We start from the raw sequence: 15,256 nt of genomic DNA, 5'->3' as shown, positions 1-15,256 counted from the left end.
GTTTAATAGTCTATGGTCGCTATTGGACATGTGATGGACATGCAGTGAGTTGATCTTTGGCTCAAACACTCTTGAAATCCAAAAATAATCGATGATACTATGTAGGTGCTCTCTATGCCAAGTTGGTTGTGCAGGATTATCACCTTTGACTGCACCATTAACCATTATACAATCACGTATTTTCATTGCCTTTGACCATTGTTGAGCTCTGACTCCAATCTGATCTTTGGGAATCAGATGGTAAGTCTGGTCCTTTGGAGCATAATTAAACCAGGTGCAATTTAAGTCTCCGCAGCAAATAATTGTTAAATTGCTGTGTTTTAAAATTGCGTTATCCATTAGAGAGCATACAGCATCTATGAGTACCTTCGAGCTGAAATTAGCCGCATTCCAGTAGCAGTTTATGATTAGAAGCGATGTCCTTCTTAAGTCAGCATTGTCGCACATTGCGTGCATAAGTGTACCTTGAACAAAAGGATTGGGATTAAATGCTTCTGGTGTGGACCAGTTTTGTGACAGGCGAACCATAGTTATAAGTCCTGCGCTTGGGCGCCCATGGGCATTTTTGATGGCTGGATTGATTAAGGTAGTAAAGCCATCTCTCAGGGGGGCCTCAGACAACCAAGTCTCCTGTAAACAGATGGCAAACACCTTTTCGAGAGGAAATTCAAAGTCATTAAATAAGTGGCAAAACCCTCGAGTGTTCCAAGAGAGAATTGAATGAGGAGCCTCCGCTGATGTCAATCATGGCTAAACTTGAGCATGTACTCTCGAACGGCTCACATAGTCTTTCTGTGTTCTGAAACTAAGGATTTGATTGCGTTTTTTTGCAAAGTATGAGTTCTTTTTGAATGATGATGAATGTGATTGAGATGGATAAATATGTATGTGTGATCACAGTATGGTGTGTGGTGATGTTATAATGGAATCTTAGTAGATCAGTTTTTATCAGAAATTTTGTATTAAAGTTTAAAAAAAATATTGTTAACTAATGACTGTCACCTTCTGTTTCTATATATACACAAAGATGACTATGTTTACAAGAGAAAAAAGAAAATATGAATAAAAAAAGATTAAATTGAATCAAATAAACCTCTTTTTCATGAGTTTTGAAATTAGTCTCTTTAGAAGGGATTAGAGTTGAACAATTGAGAAATAAAATAAATGCAAAGAAAGTCTGTATGTGTCGTTTGACACTTGTACCTTTTGTGATAGTGGTGAGACAATAAACATTCTTTTAGGTAATTAATTAATAAGAGATAATCAAACATGCAAAACAATTTCACTTAAGCTGCTAAAGGTTAACAGTGATATTTCCTCGCTTTTCTCGCCCCAGGCGTCTAGCTCCCCTTACTCTCCTCCCTCCCGAGGGTCCTGCATGAGGTTTGGCTATCATAGTTGGCAAGTATAATCAGCTTCTGCTTAAGCAAAACAGAGCAATTGTTCCACTTGGGACCAGATACCTGAAAGTCCTAGTCCACACCTACTACATAATTTAGAGTACTGTGTGGAGAGTTACTTGGTTCAGTATATGAGAAACAAGGGAGCCAAACCAGGCTAAAGAAACAGAACCGGTGGTGCCATTCCCTGTATATATCCCCTTTTCCAGAGCAACAATATTCACAATTCTGGTGTGCCAAATCTACAAAGTTGGGACTATGGGCTTCAACATCGCTGCAACCTCAACACAGTCCAAATCTTGTAAACCCAATATTAAGACCGCTGCCCTTAAAGGAGCACTTGTGAAGGCCAGATCAATCCCTGCACACCCCCTTGACATTGCTGACCTCATCATAGCTAAAAACCTGGAAATATTAGCTATCGCTGAAACATGGCTCAAGCCTGCTTCTAACCCATCCTTAACATTAGCTATACAGCCCAATTACACAATCTATTGCAAAGACAAACTGGACTGCAGAGGTGTTGGTGTCGACATCATGGTGAGAGAATCTCCCGCGCTCTGAAACACCTGTGTATGAGCGCGATATAAATAAAATATCATATCATATTATACTACTCAGAGAAATCTGCAACCTTCCCATCTCCTCCAGCGAACTCTTGAATACCAAACTGAGCCTATCTCACACCTCCACGATAACCATTTATCTGGTATATCGTGCCCCTGGCAACTTCTCTCCAACTGCAACCCTTCCTCCAAGACTCTACTCCTCAGTTACTTTAATCTTGGACTGAACAATGAGACTGATACTAATGCCCTATCCCTAGACAGCTCTCTCAAGCACTAGGCTTTGCTCAACCTATCCTCAGCCCCATGCATTCTTAAGACTGAATCCTCGATTGGCTTACCGATCTAAACTGTAATTTCAACATTAATTCCAATCAGCCCTGCACACGGAAAGATCAAACATTATCCTTTTCTCTATACCTGTCTCTAGCCCACCTCCCACTTCTGCCCCGCCCTTCCTCCACACAGCACACAGAGCTCCAGAAACATTACTCCATCCTGCCATTGCTGGATGAGCCAGTCTGCCTGCAGCCTACGATCAATGACCCTGCCATCCTGGTGGACCTGTATAACCGTTCTCTGATGCAGGCCATAAACACAGTGGCTCCAGTCATTCCTCAGACACCCAAAGCTGCTGCACACTGCATAGCGTGGTTCTCTCCTGACATTAAAGCGCCTGTCTACTTAAACGTGAAGTGGAGACAAAGTGGAATAACAATCCTACCGAGTCAAACAAATCCTGCTTTACACTGGCATCCAATAAATACAAGAAGGCCATGCTCTTAGAAAAAAGCTCCATCTACAACTCAAGAATCATGAAGGCGAATTCTAGTGCCAGGGAGCTCTTCACTATACTCTGTGAGCTTCAGTCTCCCTTGTCCCCTCCTACAAATTGCACTCAGGATAGCACCTGGGGTGCCACCATTTTACTGCCCTTTTACTCAAAACTGAAACACTCCAAAAAAAGATAATCATTAAAAAAGACTCCTTAAGCAGTGTCACAACTACCCCTTCCCTGTGCTCCATCCCAGACCACACAATCTATACATTTTTGAGTTCAAAGCCGTCTCTGTAAGTGAAGTCTTTCAAATCATCAAAGGCCTCAAACCTTCCCACATCCAAGGAGGTATCTGCCCAGTGGTAGTGATCAAGGACTGTGCCTCCCCATTGGAAACTTTCATTGCAACCGTTATCAACATCTCCTTCTCCTCTTGCACTGTCCCTGTCATCCTCAAGGATCCATGGGTTCTCCCCTTTTTAAAGAAACCTTCCCTTGACCCTGCCAACCCTACGAAACTACCACCCCATCACCACTGTACCCTTCCTTCATAAAATCCTGGACCATGCGGCATACATTCAGATCCAATTCTACCGTGAAGCCAATAACCTCTGGGGCTTGCGCCAATCTGGCTTTCTACCTGGTCACGACACTGAGTCTGCCTTGCTTGATCTTAAGAACCAATTGGATGAGATCAAAGACGATGGCAACCTAGCCTTGCTCCTCCTGCTGGACCTTTTGGCAGCCTTTCACTTGGTGGATCACCAAATCCTCTGTCATTACCTTGTATCCACAGCACATTTCTCTCCAGATGCTATCTCTTGTATTTCCTCCTTCCTTTCTGAGAGATCTATGAGAGTGTTTTCAATGACCGCTGCAGCTCCTCCTGCACCTTTCACCTGCGGCGTCTTAAAAGGGTCTTGTGTCTCCCTAACTCTCTATAATATCTTCACAAAACCCCTTTTTGACCTGCTTGATGACAAAGAATATCTCACACCAACTATGCGGATGACACGCAGATTCTTCTCCACTTCATGGGAAACTATGAGACTGATGCCAAGAATCTGAACTCAGTCTACCATACCATCCATGCTTGGATGGCCTCCCACCTCCTCTGCCTCAATGACGAGTAGACAGAGATTCTCCTGGTGTTCTCCCAAACTGCACCAATCCTACAAATCTTTCAACATTGAGGGCAGTACCATCCTGGTTTCAAACAATGTAAAAACGCTGGTGTATACCTTGACTCCACCCTGTCACTCTCTGGGCAGGTTCACCCGATTGCCTCCTCCGTGGCTCATACATCCAAACTTATTAATGCTTGCAGACAATTCCTAAACACAGACAGCTGCATCACCATTGCCAGGGTGCTGATCGGTTCCAGACTGGATTATTGCAACGCCCTATTTGCAGGTACTTCTTCATGTAACATTAATAACATGCAAATCATTCAAAACAATTCCCTTGGGGCTGACCTTAACATCCCGAAGCATGATCTTATCTCAGCAGCAAGAAAATGCACACTGGCTACCCATCCGTGTGCGCATCATTTGTAAAACATGAGCAATCACGCACGAATGCCTCTCCAACTCTGCTCCAAAATACCTCTTGCAAACATTCTCCAAAGCTCAATCTTCAAGACCCACCCATGCCTCCTACTCGCACCTACTCACCATACCCAGCTGGGACTAGCTTCCCGGTTGTAGCCGCAAAAAACTGGAACTACTTACCTCTTTCACTAAGACCTGAACCTTCTTACTGGGTCTTCCGGAAACAACTCAAGACTCTACTTTTTTCTGAGAACAAGCTTTCTGCCTATCCTCCAGATACATTACCACGCATGTTGACTGTTTCACTTGTGATATTCCTGTGCGTAACCAGCACATTGATGCCCTTGGGTTTACCGCGCTTAACAAATGTGAATAAATAATAAATAAATAATATGTGTTAGGCAGGTCTTTTAGCAGTAATAGCACCGGAGCATTGCAGTTATCCCTCTATTGCAAACTGGTTCCTTCAGTACAGTGAAAAAACGTAACGGTTGAGCCATGTTACCATTTTTACCTCTTCGTCTGGGTTGGGGTAAGAATTGGTAGATTTTCACTGTGAAAGTTTGATTCATAATTGGGTGGACCTTAGCTCTGGTGGTGTGCCTTTAAAATGTCATCAAAGTTAATACCTCAAGACTTGTAATCAGGTAGAAAATAAAAATGGTAATACCCTGAAGTGGGAGAATGGGAGAAAAGACTCCCCCCAATCTCCTCGCGCCCCTGGCCCAGAGGATCGCGGCCCAGACACCCGCCACGAGATGAATTTGTCTATCTACCAGACGACCAAATACCCTGGTACAGGATCATACGGATGTGCCCACCAGCCTGCCCGCCAGCCTGCCCTACTCAAGCCGACACCTGCGGCATGGATGAACTCGACTAGCCCCTTCAACAATATGCACCTACATCGTAAGAGATGCCATGACGACCTAGCCAACTCTCAGAACACACGTGCAACCATGCACACTGGACACTCAAACACCAATCCACACGAAGAATATACTCAGTGCTATGACGTAGGTGACGGACACACCCACTGACGCGCATCTTTATTAGTTTTCACATAGGTTCTCCGAAATGCAGAAACGCAAGACGCACAAAGCACTCGTTTACATGCTTGCTGACGCTTCTCCCGACCCTTGCATCGTGGTGAAAATACAACGAAGAAATGACACTGCCTATGAAGCCATGTGACACCGCAATATAAGTGCCGTGCATTACACATCCCCACCTATGAACTAGGCCCAAGTAGGCCGCAAGCAAAAGCCTCCATGAACACTGAGCGAGCAAGAGTACAATTGCTGACCCTGCAGAACGAGCCCAGCGAGAGCTGGCAGCCAAGGGAGCGATGTTGCAATTCGTATGCTACCAGCCGACGCCAAGGTCCCACCTGTAAGCAAAACCAGGCACGCAAAGGCAAATACAACTTTAAATGTGCAGAATTCTGCCTCAGCCACGGTCTCTCCTCACGTGACCAAGCCAAACCTGACAAGGAGCCAGACCCGCGAGGAAGAAGTCGCCTGGGTCCCACGTCTGGGACACAGGCTGCAACAATGAAATGGCCCAATGGACACCTACAGCGATGGGAAAGGTCTGCTCTCAGGCCTATGAGCAAATCCACGCATTGTCTGCACGACCACATAGTTACATATTGTTGCAAATGACAGGTACACCGCAAGCTGGGAACAACGATGGTCCCAGGCTGGGGGGCTGGCGAGTTGACCAATCAGAACATGGGGGCACTCATCACTGACGCCACTAACATTAGCCAATCATTAAGGGTCTTCATGTAACAATTTTCAAGTATCTAATAGAAGGGACAGCCCAAGTGTACCACCTGACTGACCCTTAACCACTAACAATCTTCTCTATATGTATGCTATACTAACCCTACCACTCGAGGAACCAATCCGGAGTGGCGATAGGTTTTTCGCTAACTTTCCCAGGTGATGCAAGTAGTGCGTCATACAGAGGCAAAAAGGGGCCTGCGAGCCCCACGAATTTCGAGAGTCTGGACGGACGCATACGATCCTAGACCCATCCCTGCCGTTGTTCAATAAACAGCAGAACCACCTTGCTTCTTGTGTGTGTCTCATACTCATTTTTGGGAAACACGGGAGGAGTTGGGGCCTCCCAGCCCGGAGGTCCGCGGACGGCCCAGCCGACCCCGGGAAAAACTCCCCGACAAGTTGGAGGCACTGCTGAGATCTGGTTACGATCTACCTTTTTATTTTTCCGAGTGCTCTCATTGCGAGGAGGCCTGGCGGCGCGGCCCCCTCTGCCGCTGCCCCCTTTTGGAGGACTACAGGACCATCGCTGAACTGCGAGAAGACCGGACAGCGCAATCCGGATATTGGCCCTCGGGAGCCGGTTGAGAAGTATCCCGCCCGCGGTTGGCGAGTGTCCAGACGTGGTCCAGACGAGGGGAGGTGGCGAGCCGCTTGGAGGGGTGCACGCAGTCGAGCGGCCCCGCATCAAGAGAACTTGGTGAGTATGCCACACCCAACAAGCAATGTGATATTGTGAGGGAGGGGGGAGGAATGGAATAAGGGAGGTGGGAGGTGTTACAAAGGTGTGCGGCGAAGGTTTGATAAATTAGTGTTGGCGGTGAAGTGAATGGTAGCTGGACAAGTGCGAGAGCAGTCCGCTACGCTACGAAAAGTGGGCGGAGCGTGAAAACATCACGTGCGGCCGCTCGTAGACATTGATTGGCCTAGGTCGCGACCACCTGTAAGGGTGTGTGTGTGTGGTTTCCTACGAATTGGCGATTATTGTTCAATGAGTAGATGAGGATCCCTATTGATCGAGCAGAGAAACTCGATAGATAGATGACGTTTTCCTGTAGGCGGTAGCTAACTGGTTGCCCAATACGGAAGATAATTGTCTGGTTAAACCCTCCTGTTGAGGGGCGTATCACACACGAGGCAACGCAGCGTGCGCAGTCTGATTATATTATTTGGTTACCTTGTTCCAGGCGTGACAAGAGGACAGCTGTGGGGTTTACGGGGATAACTAGCAAAACGTATTTCAAGCATTCTGAAGTGTGAAAAGAGCTTACCGGTAGTTTTGGAAGAGGTCGGTGACGTCACCCGTAGGGCTTTCATAGGATTCCTCGACCACACAGCATTATTGAAGAGTGGTGGGGAAGCGAATAGTGGTAAGGGGGTAGGCACGGAGGTTAACGGCAACGATTGAATAGGGGCCAGGTGGAAAGGGGAACGTGACCACGCACGGAGAACGCCGGCCACGACGAGTGAGGAAGGTGGAGGAGGGGTGAAGAAAAGTGGGATGGCTGTATAAGCAAGTCACACAGGGCACGCAGCCGCAGGGGGCTAGGTGCGCCTTGGCCGTAGGGGGCCGTAACGGTATTAAGTGAGAGAAACAAAGGCAGAGAAAAGACTACATACTTGCAAGCGTTATATTTGACTGTTTTCCTTTTAGCGGACGATCACAAGTCCCCAAACTATGGGGCCAGGTAAAACATCTGCAATTGTCAAATTTGATAGAATTTATTTTTAGCCAGGTAACGACTACTATATTGAAGGGAGCTAACAACACAGTGCAACCATGTCATACGGGATAGGATCGGGAGGGTGGGGGAACACCCTCACTACCCCGCTACAGCATATATGTAAAACACTGTCACCCCATAGGGAGAAACTGATTAAATACAGCATAGAATGGACACAAGGGACGGACAACAAAATGACGACACCATGGCCGCCTAACGGCAGTTTTGACCCATATGTCCAACACCCGCTCATGACACAGCTACATAACACATACAAGGGGAAGAAGTTGACGCACCATGTGGAGGTGTTCAATTTATGGAGGACGTTCCAGGGGTCCCGACCAGGACCGACTGGAATGTTCAGTGTGGGGGAAATAAAGGAGAAGAAGATTAAGGAGGAAGAAGAGAATGGGGAAAAGGAGGTTGAAGGCACACAGTGCGCGGGAAGAGGACAAGAGGGGGGGAGAGAGATTAGCAACGTAAATGAAACAGAAGTACAAAAGGAACGTACCGACGATATGCCTTTAGCGAAAGTAGTGAAAAAGGAGGAAGGGGGCGTATATCCTATAACGGAACTACGAGAAGCAGTAAGGCAACAACTAACGGCAGCTGAGGGGTATTCGAACCCAGCATACAGCCCACAACCGTATACGGCTACAGGTGGCTACACGGGGGAGGTGACGAGTGCGGCAGGGCCAATTTATACGAAGATGCCCGCAAGGGAAGGGAAGACTAGTGAAGAACAAATCGCAGCCATAGGACACGACGAGTGGGTAGCTGCACAGGTGTTATTAAAATTGCGAGGGACATTAACGGGAGAAGGGAGGGAGGTAGTAAGAAAAATGGATGAGGAGGATCAGAATAAGAGTGAGATACAAGGGGAAGGGGGAAAAGGAAGGAAGGGGAGCTGTTAGGAGAGGAGGAGGAGATTTTGGAGGAACGATTGGCGGAGTTAAGGAATGAGCAAAACGCCCTGATAAAGCAGCTTGAGAGGGAGGAAAGAGAGAGAAGGAGAGAAAGGAAAGAAAGTAAGAACGAGTTAGAAAAAATGAGGGAACGAACTGAAGAACGGAAGAGGGAGGCTGAAAGGATGAAGGCGGTAGCAGAAAGGGTATCTCGAGCAGCGCAGCGTGACAGGAAAAGGGAGGAAGAAGAGAAAGAAAAGGAAATGGAAATATGGAAGAGAAAAATACTATCAGAAACCACAAAGAAATACGAGGAAGGGAGAGTACTAGAAAGCATATTAGAAAGAGAAAGAGAGAGATGGGAAAGGAGGAGAGAGGAAGAAAGGATATTAGAAAAAATGAGTAGTGAGGTAATGGTGGAATTAAAAAAGAAAAGAGAGGAAATAGGAGGAGAAATAGTAGAGAAAAGAGAAGGGGAAAGAGGAGATAGGAGAGGGGAGAGTGGGGTAAGGAAATATGTACGCAGGGACACAGAGGTAGCAACAACATCAGCGCAAAGGGGAACGATTGGTAAAGAAGAAGGGGGAGGAACGGATTTGATAGATTTAAAAACAGTAACGATTCGGGGAAAAAAGACAGATTGGGGATTGTCGCTCCTGGATGATTTTTGTAGTGAGGAAGAAGGAATGGGGGGAGAAGGAAGAAAGAGCGAAAGGGAAAGCTTAGATAAACTGTACATCACCCGCACCAACAGGGAATCACCATGGGCCTGCAGAAGGAAGGAAGACCTGGGGGGAAGTGAGGAAGGAGAAGAAGGAATGGCAGGAAGGCAAACAAGTGCAGCTACACCCTCATCATCCCGTCCAACATGTCCACCCACACCCGCACCCGAACACACACCCTACGCCGGCAGACTTAGAGATCTCCTCGGACGCAGACAAGAAGAACGAACACACACGCCCACATCAAATAAAGGAAATGATAAACAAAGGGGAAGAGATGAAGGGGAAGTAGCGTTGAGCGGGGGAAATTTGGTCATTACAGATGACCTAGATGACACAGAAGAAGAGGACGGGTATACGGACTGAACACCGCGACACCCGGGGGGGCAGATAGGACACAACCTAATGCCACTTTTGGAGAGAGGAGGGGTTAGACCACAATACGTCCCTTGGAAGCATGCAGACAAGGAAAATATAAAGTGTAGGCTCCCATCACTAAGTGGGGGAGCGGGGAAATGGATATATGAGATGGAAAAACACACTGCAGGACAGAAACTGGCAGTAGGAGACGTGAAGGGCCTACTAATATCAATATTAGGGGATGCAGCAGATGACATCTGGAAGAGATGTCACAATAACGAATACATCACATGACGGTGCGCCATTTGCGAATTGCAGGCATGCATTATGGCAAGCACTGAGGGTACAATACCCAGACACATCAGACATAGGAGCAATTACGTCACGCAAAATGCGTGAGAACGAAGATCCTGTTGATTATATCCAGGAAATTCAGGAGAAGTGGCGTATGGAAACTAGAGAGCAATGGGACAAGACACCAGCAATATTTTATCATATATTAATACAAGGGCTCCCGGAGGCAGTATAGAAACAATTGAAGAAAGTAGTGGGGATGGAAGCAAAGGCTTGGCCGGAAATACAACTGACAATAGTACACCATTGTAGGACGTGGCAAGAAAAGATGAAACAAAAGGAAGAGGATAGAAAAGCGGAAGAGGCTAAATTAGTGCAGAAAAAACTGACTAAGTACACGATGGAAGGTGCACTAATAACCACACCTACAACAATTACACCAAACCCCACGCAAGTAGTGGCCGCACAAGATCCCTCCCAAACACAATCACCACAAATTATAACACAACAGCTGCCACCACCCCCACCATACACGGCTAACATGGGAGGAGGATACGTGACATCAGGAACTGGATATTATAATAACAACAGGGGAAGGGGAGGAATGATGAGGGGGAGGGGATATGGCTATAATGCACAACAGCAAGGGGGAGGATTCAGAAGCGTCTACCCCACTGGGCAACCAGTATACCAGGATAATTCAGGAAGTTTCCCATGGTAGACCAGGGAACCACCTGTATGTTGGATTTGTGGAATGTTAGGACACATGTCACGCACATGTAGAATGAGACCCTCCACACCAGCATGGAGGGAACAAGTACAACAAGGGCCTACAAGAGAGCAGCAAGGTTACCAACAACTGCAGGGGGTGCAACAGGGCAGCACGCAGCAACAGTTAGTAACACAACAAACGCCACAGACATATTCACTACCACAACAACAGGTAGCAATAACACAACAACACCAAGTGCAGCCAGTGCAGCAGCCCACTCAAATACAGGACCATAAGGTATCGTCCACCGATACACAGCTACAACAAACACAACTGGGAAGGGTGACTGTCCTGGGACACAACCCTTACACAGGAAGTGGTCAATCATTATACCCACAATAGGACAGCCCACAGGCGTCCTTGGTGTGTCCCATCCTGTCGGTAACACCTAATAGTGCGGCGGAACCACGCATTGAGGTAACGATAGGTGACAAAAAATTATCATTTCTTGTTGATACTGGGGCAACCCGGTCCTGCATAAGGGAAGGTAAATTTAAGATGTCAGGTGAGGCCATGAACACCCAAGGATTCTCTGGGGCTAGGGGGTTGGTTCCCTTTACTGATAACATCTCCTTATCAATAGGGGATTATGACATGTCTGTCCCGCTCCTGTATTCAAGGGAGTTGCCAGTAAACATACTTGGGAGAGACATAATGAGCAGGCTAAATATGACGATCTCCTTCACGGAGGATGGCATAATTTGTTTGACTCCAGGAATTAACATGCTCACTGCACGGCAAATTCTGCAAGCATACTGTGGACAGACCGTAACTCAGGCTGAGCCAGTAGATGGCGAACTGTTCCAGTACGGAACAGACATGGCATTCGCATGGATGCCAGGAATAGAAGGGAAGATCTGGAGGAGGCCAGCAGCATATTTGTTCAGACCAGAGACACCAGCCAATGAACCAGAAGGGAAGGTGATTTCAGTGAGCATTGAGAGTATAATGGCAACTGCTGATTATATTGCGGTACATGCTCAAGATAGGGAAGGGAGAGCATGGAGGGCAGTGATAGCTCTGGCTGAGGGATGTAGGCTGACCCAGGTGTCCGATGAGGAGCTCTTTTCAGAAGACAAAGAAGAGGGTGAAATGGTATTTATGATGAGTGTAGATATATGGCTACGAGTGACATATAAGCAAGTGGCACAGAAAATTGCCATGGCACTTGAAGCACCCGCATCTACCCCAGTTCCCTTTTACGAGGAAGATATGGCAAAAGTTCCAACATCACTGTGGACCACCAGTCCCTATGACGTGGGCTGCATAAAGAGTATCGGGGGAGTAAGAATAAAGCTGAAAAAGGGTGCAATACTCCCTAGAGTGAAGCAATACCCACTATCAAAAGAAGCAGATGAGGGCATATATGAAACAATAACGGCCCTAATAAATAATGGCATACTGGTACCATCAGAATCGCCATGTAACACGGCCGTGTACCCAGTGCGCAAAGCTAAGCTAAAGGAGGCTCTTGGCGTTTTATCCAGGACCTCAGACCCTTGAACAACATTGTGGAAGCAGAATACCCCATAGCAGCAAACCCGGCCACAATATTATGTGGAATTCCAGCAGAGGCCTCACGATTCACAGTGATTGACCTCAAAAATGCCTTTTTCTCAATACCCCTGCATCCAGATTCACAAGACTTGACAAGCTTCACGTACAGAAACACAAAATGGAAACACACCAGGTTACCACAAGGGTACTGCGAGTCACCCTCAATTTTTAACAGAGTAATACAGATGGACTTGGGAAATGTTGAATTGGAAAGTACGGTGCTGCAATATGTTGACGACATAATAATTTGCAGCACAAGCGAGAAAATGTGCAGGGAAGACTCACTGAAAATGCTGACAGTATTGGCTGAAAAAGGTTACAAAGTGGACAAAGAAAAGTTACAGTACTGTCAGGAGCAGGTATTATACATTGGTCAACTAATATCCCAACAGGGAAGAAAGATTGCACCACAAAGAGCACAGGCTATATCAAACACGCCACTGCCACAAACAGTGCGGGAGCTGCAGCAGTTCCTGGGATTGTGCAACTACTGTAGAGCATGGGTTTTTGATTACAGCTCATACATAGGACCCCTACTTGAAGCATTGAGAGAAGCAAACAAAGGGGACAAAACATTGGGGTGGACAAGGGAAATGAAGGAAGCATTTGACGAATTGAAGAACGCAATATCAAATGCTCCGGTACTGGCCACCCCAGATTATGAACGGCAGTTCTTTATCTTTTCACATTGCAACTCAGCGGTAATGAAAGCAGAATTGGCTCAGAAAACAAGCATGGGACACAAGCCAATAGCATTCTACAGCGGTCACTTGGACCCTGTTATGTTAGGCCATTTCCCTTGTGAACAGAGTCTCGCCGCAGCTGCATTCGCGGTAGAGAAATCATCATCCATTACAATGGGGTGCCCAACCACACTATTCGTGGAGCATGCACTGTTTGCAATATTGAATAAGCCTAAGTCCACACTTACCACGCAGAGGGTGTCAGGTTATGAGATCATTTTGTCTAGACCAGAACTGTCAATTGTCAGATGTAGTACAGTTAACCCTGCAAGGTTTATAGCAGAAGTTATTGAGGAAGGTGATTATGCTCACGACTGTACGCAGACTATCGAAATGTACTCATGCACTAGGAAAGTTGAAGAGGATGCACTGATTGGCGGAGAGCTCTTGTTCATTGACGGGTCATCAACGATAGACCAGAGTGATGGGATAAGGAGAACTGGGGCAGCAGTTGTAAAAATGACAGAAGATTTGATGTGTGTCCCGGTGAAATGTGTACAGTTACCACAGCATTATTCGGCTCAAGCAGCAGAATTGGTTGCACTGATCTTGGCGTTGAAGGAAAGCGTTGACAAAAGAGTTACTATATATTCTGATAGCGCATTTGTCACGTCGACTGTCCACTCAGGGTTGATAAAATGGCAGAGAAGGTGGTTTAGGAGAGCTGATGGTACACCAGTTCAACATGCACTCTTGTTAGCTGAATTAATTGAAGTAATCAATGATCCCCAAGAAATAGCTTTGGTTAAATGTCCCGCACACACTAATGGAGAAGACCGTATCTCAAAAGGGAATGAAACAGCAGGCGCACATGCCAAACATGCGGCGTATTTTGGTGAAATATGGAACCCCCCAGAGTCAGGGAGAGGGAGGGGGATGGCTAAACAGATGTTGATGAAAGAAGGGTACACCCATCTCCCAGCCACACAGATAATGGAATTACAGGCGGCCGCACCAATGGCAGAATAGGAAGTATGGGTAAAAAGAGGATGTACGATGTCCCCAACTGATGCACTGTGGCGTCAGAATAACACTGGTAAGGTAGTCATGCCATTGGCACTGTTGAACACCGCCCTGGCCCAGCTCCATCACCCAGCTCATACAGGAAAAGAAGTGATTGCAGCACGAATTAGGGAAGACTGGTTCTGCCCCCAGTTAAATTCTCATGTAACAAATTTTATCAGCAACTGCCTTACATGCCACCAGTTTACGGCCGGTCACACGCTGCAAGTGATAAAAGGTACTATACCCCGGCCAGAAGGACCCTTCCTGCACATTCACATTGACTACGTTGATATGATCAATGTATGTCAAGGAAATAGGTATATGATTGTAGTGGTATGCCCATTCTCCAGGTGGATTGAGGCAGGACCCTGCTCACATGCAGATGCGTTCAGAGCAGCTAAATTTCTAGTGAGGGAAGTTTTCCCCAGGTGGGGTGTGTGTGAAGTGTTGCGGTCAGATAACGGCCCACACTTTGCTAATGAAATGTTTCAGCACATCACGTCCTTGCTGGGCATTAAGCATAAATTTGCGTGTGCATATCACCCGCAGGCCAACTGTATTTGTGAATGCCTGAACGGCCTATTGAAAGAAGAAATAGCAAAGATACAGCAAACAACGAAGAAGAGTTGGTTGTATTGTCTTCCACTAGCTCTATTTGAGCTAAGGAATAGGCCAGGGTGTGACCACCACCTCACTCCTCATGAGGTGGTGACAGGACGTCAAATGCACCTTCCTCTGACGCCTACATCAAGAGCATTCACTGACTATGAAAACACTGCAACTGTTCTTGGTGATGAAATGTATGAATATGTGTCTTCTTTGATTACTAGTGTAGCGTTTGTATCTCAACAGCTCGAGCGCACGCGGGGCGGGTCTAAGAGTTGTCAACAAGAAGACACCGACAAAGAATTGGAAAAGGAAGGACTAAGCAAAATTGCTAAAGGTGACCACGTGCTACTCCGCAACTTCAACAGAAAGTGGAACGGCCCACGCTTTACTGGTCCTCACTTGGTAGAGGAAGTAGCTACGAGAGCGGTGAAGTTGCAGGATAAGCGTGCCTGGAACCACCTACACGACGTGAAGATCTACAAAC

This window comes from Ambystoma mexicanum, chromosome 3p (genome assembly GCF_040938575.1).
Source record: "Ambystoma mexicanum isolate Mex_15411 chromosome 3p, UKY_AmexF1_1, whole genome shotgun sequence".
NCBI lineage: Eukaryota > Metazoa > Chordata > Amphibia > Caudata > Ambystomatidae > Ambystoma > Ambystoma mexicanum.
This window is presented reverse-complemented; position numbering follows the sequence as displayed.